Source organism: Pristiophorus japonicus, chromosome 9 (assembly GCF_044704955.1).
Source record: "Pristiophorus japonicus isolate sPriJap1 chromosome 9, sPriJap1.hap1, whole genome shotgun sequence".
Taxonomy (NCBI): domain Eukaryota; kingdom Metazoa; phylum Chordata; class Chondrichthyes; family Pristiophoridae; genus Pristiophorus; species Pristiophorus japonicus.
Window position 1 is genome coordinate 209,885,458 of NC_091985.1, and position 14,792 is coordinate 209,900,249.

Here is a 14,792-nt window from a genome sequence, read left to right on the forward strand (position 1 = left end):
ATTTCTGTTTAGTAGCCATCTTTCCAGCCATTCTGCTACCTGGCCCTTGACTCCACATGGCCTGACTTGCGTCATCTTATAGACTAATTACCTCAGAAACAGTACCAATGGTAGAGAGGGTGGATATTGGGTGTTGTGGCAGGGGCACTGTGAACTGGATTTCTCTGTCCCATGTGTTTTGAGGCATCACTAATGTTTTTTTTTTAGCTCTTTCCACAATTTACAAAACTTGTTGCCTGTTTATTAAAGCCATTAACAGCCTCTCGTGTGGGACACACAAACAAAATGAGACCTCATAAATTTCCCTCAGAATGACAGGCCAGAACTCGAGTTACAAAACAGTTAGAATGTATTTAGCAATTAACTCAGACACGGTGTGTCCTGAGGTGCGAGTTAGTAACGGAAATGTGTCAGCACAATGGCTGAGGACCCTGGCACTCCGGTCTATGTATAATTTATTTATTAAGTTTGTTTATTGACCAATCGGACTGGCGGGTCATCTTCCGACCGAGGCTGGGTTCCCCAATGGAGGGCTTTCTACACGCGAGTCCTCCCCTGCACCACTGGGGTCTAGGGTAGAGACTGTTACATGGAGCAGTCATGTGCAAACGTTTTTCATAGAATCATAGAAAAATTATGACAGAGGAGGCCATTCGGCCCATAATGTTCATGCCAGTCGAAAAAGAGCTAAACAGCTTATGCCCACCTTCCAGCACTACGTCCATAGCCCTGTAGGTTGCGACTCTTCACGTGGACATCAAAAACTATTTAAATGTGATGAAGGTTTCTGCCTCTACCACCCTTTCAGGCTGTGAGTTCCAGACTCTCACCCTCCAGGGGAAGAAATGTTTCCTTATTTCCCCTCTAATCCTTTTACCATATACTTTAAATCTATACCCCTGGTTATTGACCCCTCAGCTAAGGGAAATGTCCTTCCTATCCACTGTATCTAGGCCCCTCATAATTTTATACACCTCAATTAAATCTCTCCTCAGCCTCCTCTGTTCCAAGGAAAACAACCCCAGCCTATCCAATCCTTCCTTATAGCTAAAGTTTTCCAGTCCTGGAAACAACCTCGCAAATCTTCTCGGTGCCCTTTCTAATGCAATCACATACTTCCTGTAATGTGGTGACTAGAACTGCACACAGTACTCCAGCTGTGGCCTAACTAGTGCTGTATACAGTTCGAGCATAACTCCCCTTTCCAGGCTCCAAGGCCAGATGTGAATTTTTGTGGGGAGAGGAGTCCATGGGCCATGTATATATTCAGTGATCGATTTTTCAGCCCCTGCATAGTTACCTGAAGGGGCTGCTCCTCGGGTTTTGGTTACACTTCAGCCCCATGCTCCTAATCTTCGACTGTCCAATGTGGAGGATGGTGGAGTGGAGATGTCGGGGTGGGTAAGTCAGAGGATCTCCTCCTGGACCTGCTCTTGGGTCTGGCAAAAACATAACATTTGCAAGTCCAGGATGAGCGGGAGGTCACACTGGCTGCCTGCTTCGCTTCTGCGGTCTTGCCCGGCTGGCTATGGAGAGGGTCCATGTGGTGTCCATGTGGAAGGCTTGATACCTTTTGTGACCGGTGGGCACCGCAGGTTAAAGAGGTGATAATTGATCCTCACAATCGCTTGATGATTTGTGTGTAAATAGCTATTACTATTTATTTTATATTTGTGGTATACGAGGACACTTGCTTTAAAGGTTTCTATTCCCATCTGCTAACACTGGAGCAACTTAGTGTGACCCCTGCAGGTTGTGAAAAAAACAATCTCAATCGGCTGACACGAAATAAATTTTATCTTCACCACCTGGCGCTTTCAATGGGGGGATGTTTACCCAGAAACCCCCGCGAGGCTCAAACTGGCCTATCAATGACTACAGGAGCCCAGTACGCAGGCGCGCGGCCGTTCTGTGATCTGGGCATGGGCAGTGCCAGTGGTGAAAATGGTTTGTGACAGAAGAGAGGGTTCTGCGAGGCGCCGGGAGATTGTGGGCTGAGCGGAGGAATTGGACAGGCGGATACGCTGCGAAGCTTCAAAAACAGGTCGCGAAAGCCTCAGGCACCGAATAAGAGCACATAGGCACCGAATATGAGCCCGCAGGCCCCTTGTTTGCACCGCGGAGATAGGCCCGACCGCCCGGGTTCACTGGTCGCCATCTTGGACAGGGAGCGATCAGGGCGCCTGGCGGCCATCTTGGCAGAGGCTTTTCCCCCGGTAACAAGCCCGGATTACTGCGACTGCGCAGCTATTTTGGTACAGGAGCAGAGAGTGGGCGGGGCTTCAGTGTCCCAATAACCAGGAGAAAAACATCAATGCCTCATTGATTTTATTCTCACTTTCCACACAGCGGGTGTAGAACTGAACCCAACCAGAGCAGAGGGAGGGAGCAAACGGGGGTGGGGTAAAGAAATGTTGGAGATGGTGCGATGGGTGTGGATTTCAGCACAGCGAGGAGGGAGAGTGTGTGGGACAGGGATTTACAGCTTTGGGGGAACAAGAAAGAAAAGACTGTGCAATAGAAATGAGAATTGTCTGTCCTCAATTTCTATCCTGCACTTCCAGTGCTGATTTTTGTAAACTCCTTTTACAGAATATTAGAAGGGGAGCATTTGCAGACGGGAAACCCAACCAAACATCATGTCAAGATCTGTCAGAGTCACTCCATTCATCAGGAGCTGAATATCATCGGCCTTTCAAAGTGGAAGGAGAAACATTGCATCATTCACAACAGGGAGAAACTGTACACGTGTTCTGTGTGTGGACGAGGCTTCAACTGATCGTCCAACCTGGAGAGACACAAGGACACCTTCACCACGGAGAAACCATGGGAATGTGGAGATTGTGGGAAGGGATTCAATTGCCCCTCTGAGCTGGAAACTCATCGACGTCGTCACACCGGGGAGAGGCCGTTCACCTGCCCTGTGTGTGGGAAGGGATTCATTCGTTCAGCTCACCTTCTATCACACCAGCGAGTTCACACTGATGAGAGACCTTTTAAATGCTCTGACTGTGGGAACAGCTTTAAAACCTCTCAGGAACTAAATCAACACCAACGAGTTCACACTGGGGAGAGGCCGTTCAGTTGCTCTCACTGCGAGAAGCGGTTCAGGCAGTCATCCAACCTCACTGAGCACCAGCGAGTTCACACTGGGGAGAAACAGTTCACCTGCTCCGTGTGTGGGAAGGGATTCACTTGTTCTTCACGCCTCACTGAACACCAGCGAGTTCATACTGGGGCGAGGCCATTCATCTGCTCCATATGTGGGAAAGGGTTTGTTAAATCATCTCATCAGTTGAGACACCAGCAAGTTCACAGCGGGGAGAGGCCGTTCATCTGCTCTGTGTGTGGGAAGGGATTCGCTCGTTCATCCATCCTCACTGAACACCAGCGAGTTCACACCGGGGAGAGGCCGTTCATGTGCTCCATGTGTGGGATGGAATTCGCTCGTTCATGCCAGCTCACTGCACACCAACCTGTTCACACCGGGGAGAAACATTTTACCTGTTCTGTGTGTGGGAAGGCATGCACTCGTTCATCCCAGCTCACTGAACACCAACTTGTTCACACCAATAAGAGACCGTTTAAATGTTCTGACTGTGAGAAGAGCTTTAAAAGCAGAAAGGATCTGATGACACACCAATGCACTCACACTGGGGAGAGGCCGTTCACCTGTTCTGAGTGTGGGAAGAGATTCACTCGTTCATTCAACCTGCTGGCACACCAACGCACTCACACTGCGGAGATGCCGTTCACCTGCTCTGAGTGTGGGAAGGGATTCATTCAGTTGTCCCATCTACTGAGACACCAGCGAGTTCACAAGTGACTGCAGGTGTGGATTCTGCTGTTAATCACATCCAGGACTGAACCGTGTTCATTTGGACAGTTGGGGTTTGTTCCTGCTGATGTAATTAATCCCTATAACTGGGCTGGAGTTTAATTTTCTGGAAATCATAGAAGGTTACAGCACAGAAGGACACCTTTTGACCCATCGAGCCTGTGCCGGCTCTCTGCAAGAGCACTTCAGCTAGTCCCACTCCCTCACCCATGCCCCGTAGCCCTGTAAATTTTTTCCTTCCAGTACTTATCCAATTCCCTTTTGAAAGCGATGATTGAATCTGCCTCTACCACCCTTTCAGGCCATGCATTCCAGATCCTAACCACTCGCTGCGTAAACAAAGTTTTTCCTGATGTCACCTTTGGTTCTTTTGCCAATCACCTTAAATCTGTGTCCTCTGGATCCACTCTGTCTACACCCCTCATGATCTTGAACACCTCTATCAAATCTCCTCTCAACCTTCTCTGCTGTAAGGAGAACAACCCCAGCTTCTGCAGTATATCCACATAACTGAAGTCCCTCAGCCTTGGAACTATTCTTGTAAATCTTTTCTGCACCCTCTGTCAAACAACTGTCAAATAAATCAGCTTTGTTTCCGACATACAGTGAGTCGATTCCTTGATTTCTCCAAGAGGAGACTATTTGATATCCTGTTCCATTTTTGAACCTTTTCTTCTTTGTTAAAGGAAGACTTGTATTTATAAAGTGCTTTTCATGCCAAAGCACTTTACAAGCAATGAAGTGCTTTTTAAGTGCAGTCACTGTTGTAATGGAGGAAATGCAGCAACCAATTTGCACACAGCAGGCTCCCACAAACAGCAATGTGATAATGACCAGATAATCTGTTTTAGTGATGTTGGTTGAGGGACACCGGGGTAAATTCCCTTTTTCTTCGAATAACGTCATGGGATCGTTTATGCCCATTTGAGAGGTCAGATGGGGCCTCGGTTGAACGTCTCATGTAAAAGACGGCACCTCTGACAGTGCAGCACTGCCTCTACTGCATTGGAATGTCGGCCTAGATTTTATGCTCAAGGCTCTGGTGGTGGACTTCAATCCACAATCTACTGACTCAGAGACAAGAATGCTACCACTGAGCCATGACCAACACCTCATTACTCTGGATTATTTCAGTTCTCTTGCTGTTGGTTATTATCATGGACAAGTCCGAGCTCCCCATACCTTCCAGAGCGCCGCTCCCAGCCTTGGGACAGGGAAGCCCATTCTTGTAAATCTTTTCTGCACCCTCTGTCAAACAACTCTCAAATAAATCAGCTTTGTTTCCGACATACAGTGAGTCGATTCCTTGATTTCTCCAAGAGGATATCCTGTTCCATTTTTGAACCTTTTCTCCTTTGTCAAAGGAAGACTTGTATTTATAAAGTGCTTTTCATGCCAAAGCACTTTACAAGCAATGAAGTGCTTTTTAAGTGCAGTCACTGTTGTAATGGAGGAAATGCAGCAACCAATTTGCACACAGCAGGCTCCCACAAACATGGAACAGGATATCCTCTTGGAGAAATCAAGGAATCGACTCACTGTATGTCGGAAACAAAGCTGATTTATTTGAGAGTTGTTTGACAGGGTGCAGAAAAGATTTACAAGAATGGGCTTCCCTGTCCCAAGGCTGGGAGCGGTGCTCTGGAAGGTATGGGGAGCTCGGACTTGTCCATGATAATAACCAACAGCAAGAGAACTGAAATAATCCAGAGTAATGAGGTGTTGGTCATGGCTCAGTGGTAGCATTCTTGTCTCTGAGTCAGTAGATTGTGGATTGAAGTCCACCACCAGAGCCTTGAGCATAAAATCTAGGCCGACATTCCAATGCAGTAGAGGCAGCGCTGCACTGTCAGAGGTGCCGTCTTTTACATGAGACGTTCAACCGAGGCCCCATTTGACCTCTCAAATGGGCATAAACGATCCCATGACGTTATTCGAAGAAAAAGGGAGTTTACCCCGGTGTCCCTCAATGTGATAATGACCAGATAATCTGTAACACGCTAATTAGTAACACGCCCATGTACCTGTCCTGGGAGTGTTTGATGGGACAGTGTAGAGGGAGCTTTACTCTGTATCTAACCCGTGCTTTACCAGACCATAGAGTGTTTGATGCTGACACAAGTTACTCACATCGATGAACACATGTTATAACTGAAAGATGTAAGATAAGCTTCTCCCCTGGACACTAGATCCTGAGGGACAGTGAGTGTTCGAATATTTTAAACACCACCCCCACACCCTCACATCTCCTCTTTTCCTTCTTTGTTGTAATGAAAAGAGCCCCAGTTTCTCTCTCATAACTAAGGCCTCTTGTCCCTGGTATCCTCTCAGTGTAATGCTTCTGCACCTGCTCCATGGCCTTGACATCTGTCCCACAGTAAAATGCCAGGAACTTGACACAATATTCTAAATGTAGCCTAACCAATGATTTGTGCTCGACAAGGGAGAACCAGTTGATGTGGTATATTTGGACTTTCAGAAGGCTTTCGACAAGGTCCCACACAAGAGATTAATGTGAAAAGTTAAAGCACATGGGATTGGGGGTAGTGTGCTGACATGGATTGAGAACTGGTTGTCAGACAGGAAGCAAAGAGTAGGAGTAAATGGGGACTTTTCAGAATGGCAGGCAGTGACTAGTGGGCTACCGCAAGGTTCTGTGCTGGGGCCCCAGCTGTTTACACTGTACATTAATGATTTAGATGAGGGGATTAAATGTAGTATCTGCAAATTTGCGGATGACACTAAGTTGGGTGGCAGTGTGAGCTGCGAGGAGGATGCTATGAGGCTGCAGAGCGACTTGGATAGGTTAGGTGAGTGGGCAAATGCATGGCAGATAAAGTATAATGTGGATAAATGTGAGGTTATCCACTTTGGTGGTAAAAACAGAGAGACAGACTATTATCTGAATGGTGACAGATTAGGAAAAGGGGAGGTGCAAAGTGACCTGGGTGTCATTGTACATCAGTCATTGAAGGTTGGCATGCAGGTACAGCAGGCGGTTAAGAAAGCAAATGGCATGTTGGCCTTCATAGCGAGGGGATTTGAGTACAGGGGCAGGGAGGTGTTGCTACAGTTGTACAGGGCCTTGGTGAGGCCACACCTGGAGTACTGTGTACAATTTTGGTCTCCTAACCTGAGGAAGGACATTCTTGCTATTGAGGGCGTGCAGCGAAGGTTCACCAGACTGATTCCCGGGATGGTGGGACTGACCTATCAAGAAAGACTGGATCAACTGGGCTTGTATTCACTGGGGTTCAGAAGAATGAGAGGGGACCTCATAGAAACGTTTAAAATTCTGACGGGGTTAGACAGGTTAGATGCAGGAAGAATGTTCCCAATGTTGGGGAAGTCCAGAACCAGAGGACACAGTCTAAGGATAAGGGGGAAGCCATTTAGGACCGAGATGAGGAGGAATTTCTTCACCCAGAGAGTGGTGAACCTGTGGAATTCTCTACCACACAAAGTTGTTGAGGCCAATTCACTAAATATATTCAAAAAGGAGTTAGATGAAGTCCTTACTACTAGGGGAATCAAGGGGTATGGTGAGAAAGCAGGAATGGGGTACTGAAGTTACATGTTCAGCCATGAACTCATTGAATGGCGGTGCAGTCTCGAAGGGCCGAATGGCCTACTCCTGCACCTATTTTCTATGTTTCTATGATTGATCAAACATAGGATAATATTTTTGTAAACAACTTGATCAACTTGTTCTCCCACTTTTAAAGATTTGTATACATGAATCCTTGTCCTTTTTCTTCTTCGTAAGCAGTCCCTCTGAATCGAGGATGACTTCCTTCCACATAAAAATGAGTTCTCAGGTGACTGATGAGTCTGATGTGGGATCTACAGTCTCTGTCACAGGTGGGGCAGATGGTGGTTGAAGGGACGGGTGGGTGGGGTACTTGGGTTGTCGTGCGCTCCTTCTGCTGTTTGCGCTTGGTCTCCGCGTGCTCCCAGCGAAGAGACTCGAGATATTCGGTGCCATCCCGGATTATTCTCTTCCACTTTGAGCGGTCGAGGGTCAGGGATTTCAAGGAGGCCTTGAGGGGTCCTTCAAGCGTTTCCTCTGCCCACTACTGTGTCGGAGCTCCGAGTAGAGCATTTGATTTGTGAGTCTCGTATCGGGCATGCAGACGATGTAGCCTGTCCATCGGAGCTGATCAAGCGTGGTCAATGCTTCCATGCTGAGGATGTTGGCCTGAGCGAGAACACTAACAATGGATTTGCAGGATCTTGCTGAGGCAGCGTTGCTGGTACTTCTCCAGTGCTTTGAGGTGCCTCCTGTGTATAGTCCATGTCTCAGAAACATATATGAGGGCAGGTTCTGTAGACCATGAGCTTGATGCCGGTTTTAAGATTCTGGTCTTCAAACACTCTTCCTTAGGGGATCAAAGGCTGCACTGGCACACTGAAGTCGGTGTTGGACCGCGTCATCGATGTCTGCCCTTGTTGACAGTAGGCTCCCGCGGTATCGAAAATGGTCCACGTTGTCCAAAGCCTCTTTGTGGATTTTGATATTCAGGGGGGCAGAACTGTGTAGTGGGGACAGATTGATAGAGGAGCCTTGTTTTACGGATGTTTAATGTAAGGCCCATACTCACGTACACTACGGTGGAGGTGTTGACGATGGCTTGTAGTTCGGCCTCTGAATGTGCGCAGATACAAGCGCCGTCTGCATATTGTAATTCAATGACAGACGGTGGGACGACCTTGGATCTGGTCTGGAGGCAACATAAACCCTTGTTGGTTTAACATAATATGGCTAAAATACATTGACATCAAATGGCTGATATAATGTGTATTATGGGAAAAAGAAGTTTAGTCTGAGTTAGAAACTCACGAGATGCTTCACTGCAGACAGGTCGTCATGGCAACACTGATCAGACATTCCATTCACTGAATCCACTGGTTGGAATCTGTAATCAGATCAGGGGAAAGAAACATAGGTGCAGGAGTAGACCATTCAGCCCTTTGAGCCTGCACCACCATTCAATATGATCATGGCTGATCGAACAGGGTTTGTCTGTTAATAACCACAATATAAGCTTAAACCAGAGTGAGTAATAGAATAGATTAGATTATAGTGTGTGATGTTTATACCTATAAATTGTGAAACTATCAGAAGTAACACAATTAAGTGTAGGCAGGGTAGTTTAGAGATAATCATCATTATCATAGGCAGTCTCTCGGAATGAGGATGACTTGCTTCCACGCAAAAAAAGGGATGAGTTCACAGGTGTTTCCATGAAGGACCTAACATTCCAGGTCCCGAACTACATCCTGAACGGTGGAAGATGCCTGTGCGTGGATTTTTTTAATGTGTGGTGGCCGTTGCACACCAGCCACCATCTAGGAATAATGAGAAAATTACTGAAGAAAAGTAACTGCTGGGAACCAGGGAAAGTGTCCTTGTAAATCACAGATTAGAGAAGTTCCAGCTGTCTTTTCCTCACTTCCTGCCAAAACCCAGCAGAGAAGACAAAGAAGAGGCCGGTGCCAGAGATGGATCACTACAGGGTATAAAAGTGAGGGGAGACTGATGTAAGGGGGCAGTCGGGACTGGAGACACCGGAGATCAAGCTCAGGGCGCCCGAGGTTCCATCCAGCGGGCTGACCTCGTGTGTCAGTTACTGTGGACACGCGGGACTTGCATGTTTACTCTAATTGATGGATCAACACAAGATACAGTAGAGGACAGAGAATCTGCTCATATTCTATATTTTCTTATCTTTTTAATAAGGTATTAAAGTTGCTGACTCTGGACTCTCAAATCTGCTAATTAATAAGACAAGGCATTAGCTAGAATCTTACACCCAAGGTCTCTCTGTGCCTCTGCTCCTTTTAAAATTTTACGGTTTAATGCACTTTTCTTACCATTTCTTTCCCTACAAAATGTAACACCTCATATTTCGTTGCGTCAAATTTCATCTGACATCTACCTGCCCCATTTACTAACCTCCTTATGTCACACTGAAGTCATTACATTCCTACCTATCTGCCTTCTCTCTCCTGTCTCCTTATTTTATTTTTGGCCAGCTTGGCTTAGTTGCTAACACTCTGTGCTCTGTCACAAGGTCATGGGTCCAAGCTGTGTAACTTGAGCACGCGTGACATAGAAACATAGAAACATAGAAAATAGTTGCAGGAGTAGGCCATATGACCCTTTGAGCCTGCACCACCATTCAATAAGATCATGGCTGATCATTCACCTCAGTACCCCTTTCCTGCTTTCTCTCCATACGCCTTAATCCCTTTAGCCATAAGGGCCATACCTAACTCTCTCTCGAATATATCCAATGAACTGGCATCAACAACTCTCTGTTGTAGGGAATTCCACAGGTTAACAACTCTCTGAATGAAGAAGTTTCTCCTCATCTCAGTCCTAAATGGCTTACCCCTTATCCTTAGACTGTGTCCCCTGGTTCTGGACATCCCCAACATCGGGAACATTCTTCCTTCATCTAACCTGTCCAGTCCCATCAGAATTTTATATTTTTCTATGAGATCCCCTCTTATTCTTCTAAATTCCAGTGAATACAGGCCAAGTCGATCCAATCTCTCCTCATATGTCAGTCCTGCCATCCCGGGAATCAGTCTGGTTACCCTTCGCTGCACTCCCTTAATAGCAAGAATGTTCTTCCTCAGATTAGGAAACCAAAACTGAACACAATATTCCAGATGAGGCCTCACCAAAGTCCTGTACAACTGTGCAGTAAGACCTTCCTGCTCCTATACTAAAATCTCCTAGCTATGAAGGCCAACATACAATTTGCCTTCTTCACTGCCTGCTGTACCTGCATGTCAACTTTCAATGACTGATGTACCATGACACCCAGGTCTCATTGCACCTCCCCTTTTCCTAATCTGCCGCCATTCAGATAATATTCTGCCTTCGTGTTTTTGCCACCAAAGTGGATAACCTCACATTTATCCACATTATACTGCATCTTCCATGCATTTGCCCACTCACCTAACCTGTCCAAGTCATCCTGCAGCCTCTTAGCGTCCTCCTCACAGCTCACACCACCACTCGGCTTAGTGTCATCTGCAAACTTGGAGATATTACACTCAATTCCTTCATCGAAATCATTAATGTATATTGTAAATAGCTGGGGTCCCAGCATTGAGCCCTGCGGCACCCCACAAGTCACTGCCTGCCATTCTGAAAAGGACCCGTTTGTCCCGACTCTCTGCTTCCTGTCTGCCAACCAGTTCTCTATCCACGTCAGTACATTACCCCCAATACCATGTGCTTTAATTTTGCACACCAATCTCTTGTGTGGGACCTTGTCAAAAGCCTTTTGAAAGTCCAAAGACACCACATCCACTGGTTCTCCCTTGTCCACTCTACTAGTTACAGCCTCAAAAAATTCCAGAAGATTTGTCAAGCATGATTTCCCTTTCATAAATCCAGTACTGAGGGAGTGCTGCAGTGTCGGAAGTGCCATCTTTTAGACGAGAAGTTAAACCAAGGCCCTGTTTGCCTGGACATAAAAGATCCCCCGGCACTATTGGGAGGCCCCCCAATTTCCTGGCCAGCATTTATCCTTCAACCAACACCACCTGATTATTGGCAATATTGCATTTGCAAAGTTTTCCATGTGACCTATCTATGCAAGGCTATCAAGGTAGTGGTGGTGAGAGATCATGGCGGAGGTGCGGCGAATGTTTGTGGTGGAGGAGCGATGGGAGATCGTGGTGGGGGTGCGGCTAATGAGGGTACGGCACCCAGAAGAGCCGAGGGCCCAGGGGCAGCACGGGCCAGCCCACACTGCAATATGTGTGCGCACTAGGTCCGTGCAGCAGAGCAGGTCTCCAGTTGTCCTGGTTAACCCTTGCCACTGGATAAAGGCCGAGCTCTGTCAAGCCCGTGTGGTTGCTGATGTGCAACGGTCACCACAACTGAAAAAAATCCACGCACAGGCATCTTCCACCCCTGGAGTTCAGGACTGGTACATCGGGTCCTTCATTGAACCATCTATGAACTCATGTGGAAGCAATTCATCCTCATTCGAGGGACCGCCTATGATGATGATGATGATCACCAAAGTGAGCCATCTTTGATTTTGATCTTGTGGCCCATACACCAAAGCTCAGATCATTTCTCTATATTCAGAAGAGCAATAGTCCTAACACTGACTCGGGGACACCAGAATTTACATAATTCTTGGATAAAGATCATCCATTAACCACTGCTCTCTGTTCCTATCCACGTGGAACACATTGCCTAAAAAATGGTGGAAACTGATTCAATAGTTAATTTCAAGAAGAAATTGGAAATGTACTTGAAAGGGAGAAGTTATGGGATTCTGGGGAAAGAGCGGGGATGTGGGACTAATTGGAAAGATTTTCAAAAAGCCGGCACAGACTGGATGGACTGAATAACCTGCTCCTGCACTGTATGATTCTATGATTATAGGTCACTAATAAAGTAGATAAGAGATTGTCAATGGATGTTGTCGATAGAGACTTCCAGAAGGCTTTCCATAGAGTGTAACACAACAGATGTGGTCCTGAGCTATAGTTGGCCTTCCGCGACTGGTGGATACCAGAGGGACTGGAGTGCATCATCACCCCAGCAAACAGAACTCTATTTTAATCTGCTAAGTTTCCTTTTAATTGTGGTGAAGTTCCAGTCTTTATGGGTTGTGCCCTTTAAGAAGGGGGCATCTGCTTCCCTCTGAATGGCTGATGGCGATTATCATCCACCAGTGGAATCAGAGTTGGAAAATAAACATTAATTGAAGGCGTCAGTTACAACATTCAATAAATCTAAATTAATAAAAATGACTGGAAAAAATATTTTCCAGAGTTGACTAAATTGTGGGCGGGTCTACAGAGTGTGATGGTTTTTAATGACATCAAGTGCTGGGGTTTCAGTTTATTTTGTTGTCCTTGCTCCAAACACATTTCACCTGCTTCCAATCACATTCCCGTCAGGTGGAAGATCAAGACATTTAATGGCGGCTGTCTCACCCAGCCTGCAGTGCGATACAGAATGTGCCACCCGACTCTCTGACACCTCCTCCTACCTCCCCGGACCATGACCCCGCTACCCAACATCAAACCATTGTTTCCCAGACTGTCACTGATCTCATCGCCTCTGGAGATCTTCCCTCCACGGCCACCAACCTCAAAGACCCCCAACCACGCACAGCCCGCTTCTACCTCCTTCCCAAGATCCACCAACAGGACTGCCCTGGTTAACCCATCGTTTCACCCCTATCTCAGCTCTATTTGTTCTCCCCTTGTCCAGTCTCTTCCCGCCTACATCCATGATTCTTCTGATGCCCTCCGCCATTTTAACAGTTTCCAGTTTCCTGGCCCCAACCATCTCCTTTTCACCATGGATGTCCAATCCCTCTACACTTCCATCCCCCACCAGGACAGCCTGAGGGGGCTCCGCTTCTTCCTCGAGCAGAGGCCCAACCAGTCCCCATCCACCACCACCCTCCCCCGCCTGGCTGAACTTGTTCTCACATTGAACAACTTCTCCTTTGACTCCACTCATTTCCTCCAAATTATGGGAATCCACGTGGGTCCTAGCTATGCCTGCTTTTTTGTGGGATATGTGGAAAATTCTTTGTTCCAGTCCTCCTTAGGTCCTTCTCTCACCTCTTCTTCTGGTACATTGATGACCATATCGGTGCGGTTTCCTGCTCTCGCCCTGGACTAGAAAATTTCATTCACTTTGCTTCCAATTTCCACCCTTCCCTTACCTTCACATGGTCCATATCTGACTCTTCCCTTCCCTTCCTTGATTTCTCTGTCTCCATTTCTTGGGATAGGCTATTGACAAACATTCAGTGACTGCCTGCTGACTGCCACAGCTACCTGGGCTACAGTTCCTTCCACCCCGCTTCCTGTAAGGACTCCATTCCATTCACCCATTTCTCATCTCCATCGAATCTGCTCTGATGATGCCACCTTCCACACTAGTGCCTCTGATATGTCCCTTTTCTCTTAACCAAGGATTCTCCTCTGCCGTGGTTAACATGGCCCTTGACCGTGTCCGTTCTATTTCCCGCCATTCTGCTCTCACCCCTTCCTTGCCCTCCCAGAACCACGATGGTGTTCCCCTTGTCCTCACCTTTCACCCCACCAGCCTCCACATTCAATGGATCATCCTGCACCCTTTCCGTCTCCTCCAGGGTGGTCCCACAACCAATCACATCTTCCCCTCCCCTCTCAGTATTCCGAAGGGATCGCTCCCTCTGAGACATGCTGATCCACTCCACAGTCACCCCCAGCATGCCTCCCCTTTCCACGGCAACTTCCCGTGCAAGCACAGGAGCTGCAACACCTGCCCTTTTACCTCCTCCATTCCCACTGTCCAGGGCCCCAAACGTTCCTTCCAGGTGAAACAGTGCAATTTACTTGTACTTCTTTCTATTTATAATGTATTCCCTGCTCACGATGTGGTCTCCTCTACAATAGGGAGTTCAAACACAGAATGGGTGACCGCTTTGTGGAAAACCTCCATTCAGTCCGCGAGGGTGACCCCGAGCCTCCGGTCGCCTGTCACTTGAATTCTCCGGCCCACTCCCACTCCCACATCTCTGTCCTCAGCCTCCCACACTGTTCTAATGAAGCTCAATACAGACTCGAGGAACAGCACCTCATCTTCTGTTTCGGCCTTCTGGACTCGACATAGAGTTCAACAATTTCAAACCATAACTTCTGCTCATATTTTTTTTCTTTTCTGTTTTTTTTCTCTTTCCCATGGCAGCTGTTGGTGATTCTGCCATCTCCATTTACGCCCTATCAAGACTCATAGAAAATAGGAGCAGTAGTAAGCCATTTGCCCCTTCAAGTCTGCCCCACCATTCAATATCATGGCTGATCCTCTATCTCAACACCATATTCCCAGTTTTCCCCATACCCCTTAATGCCTTTTGTTTCTAGAAATCGATCCATCTCCTTCTTAAATATATTCAGTGACTTGGCCTCCACA

The 14,792-nt window shown here is 47.1% G+C and overlaps 1 pseudogene; it reads left to right on the forward strand.

Annotated features, from left to right (window-relative positions):
• The first annotated feature begins 2,090 nt into the window (after positions 1–2,090).
• Positions 2,091–14,792, forward strand: part of LOC139274102 (zinc finger protein 585A-like) — a 76,307-nt pseudogene continuing 63,605 nt past the window's right edge.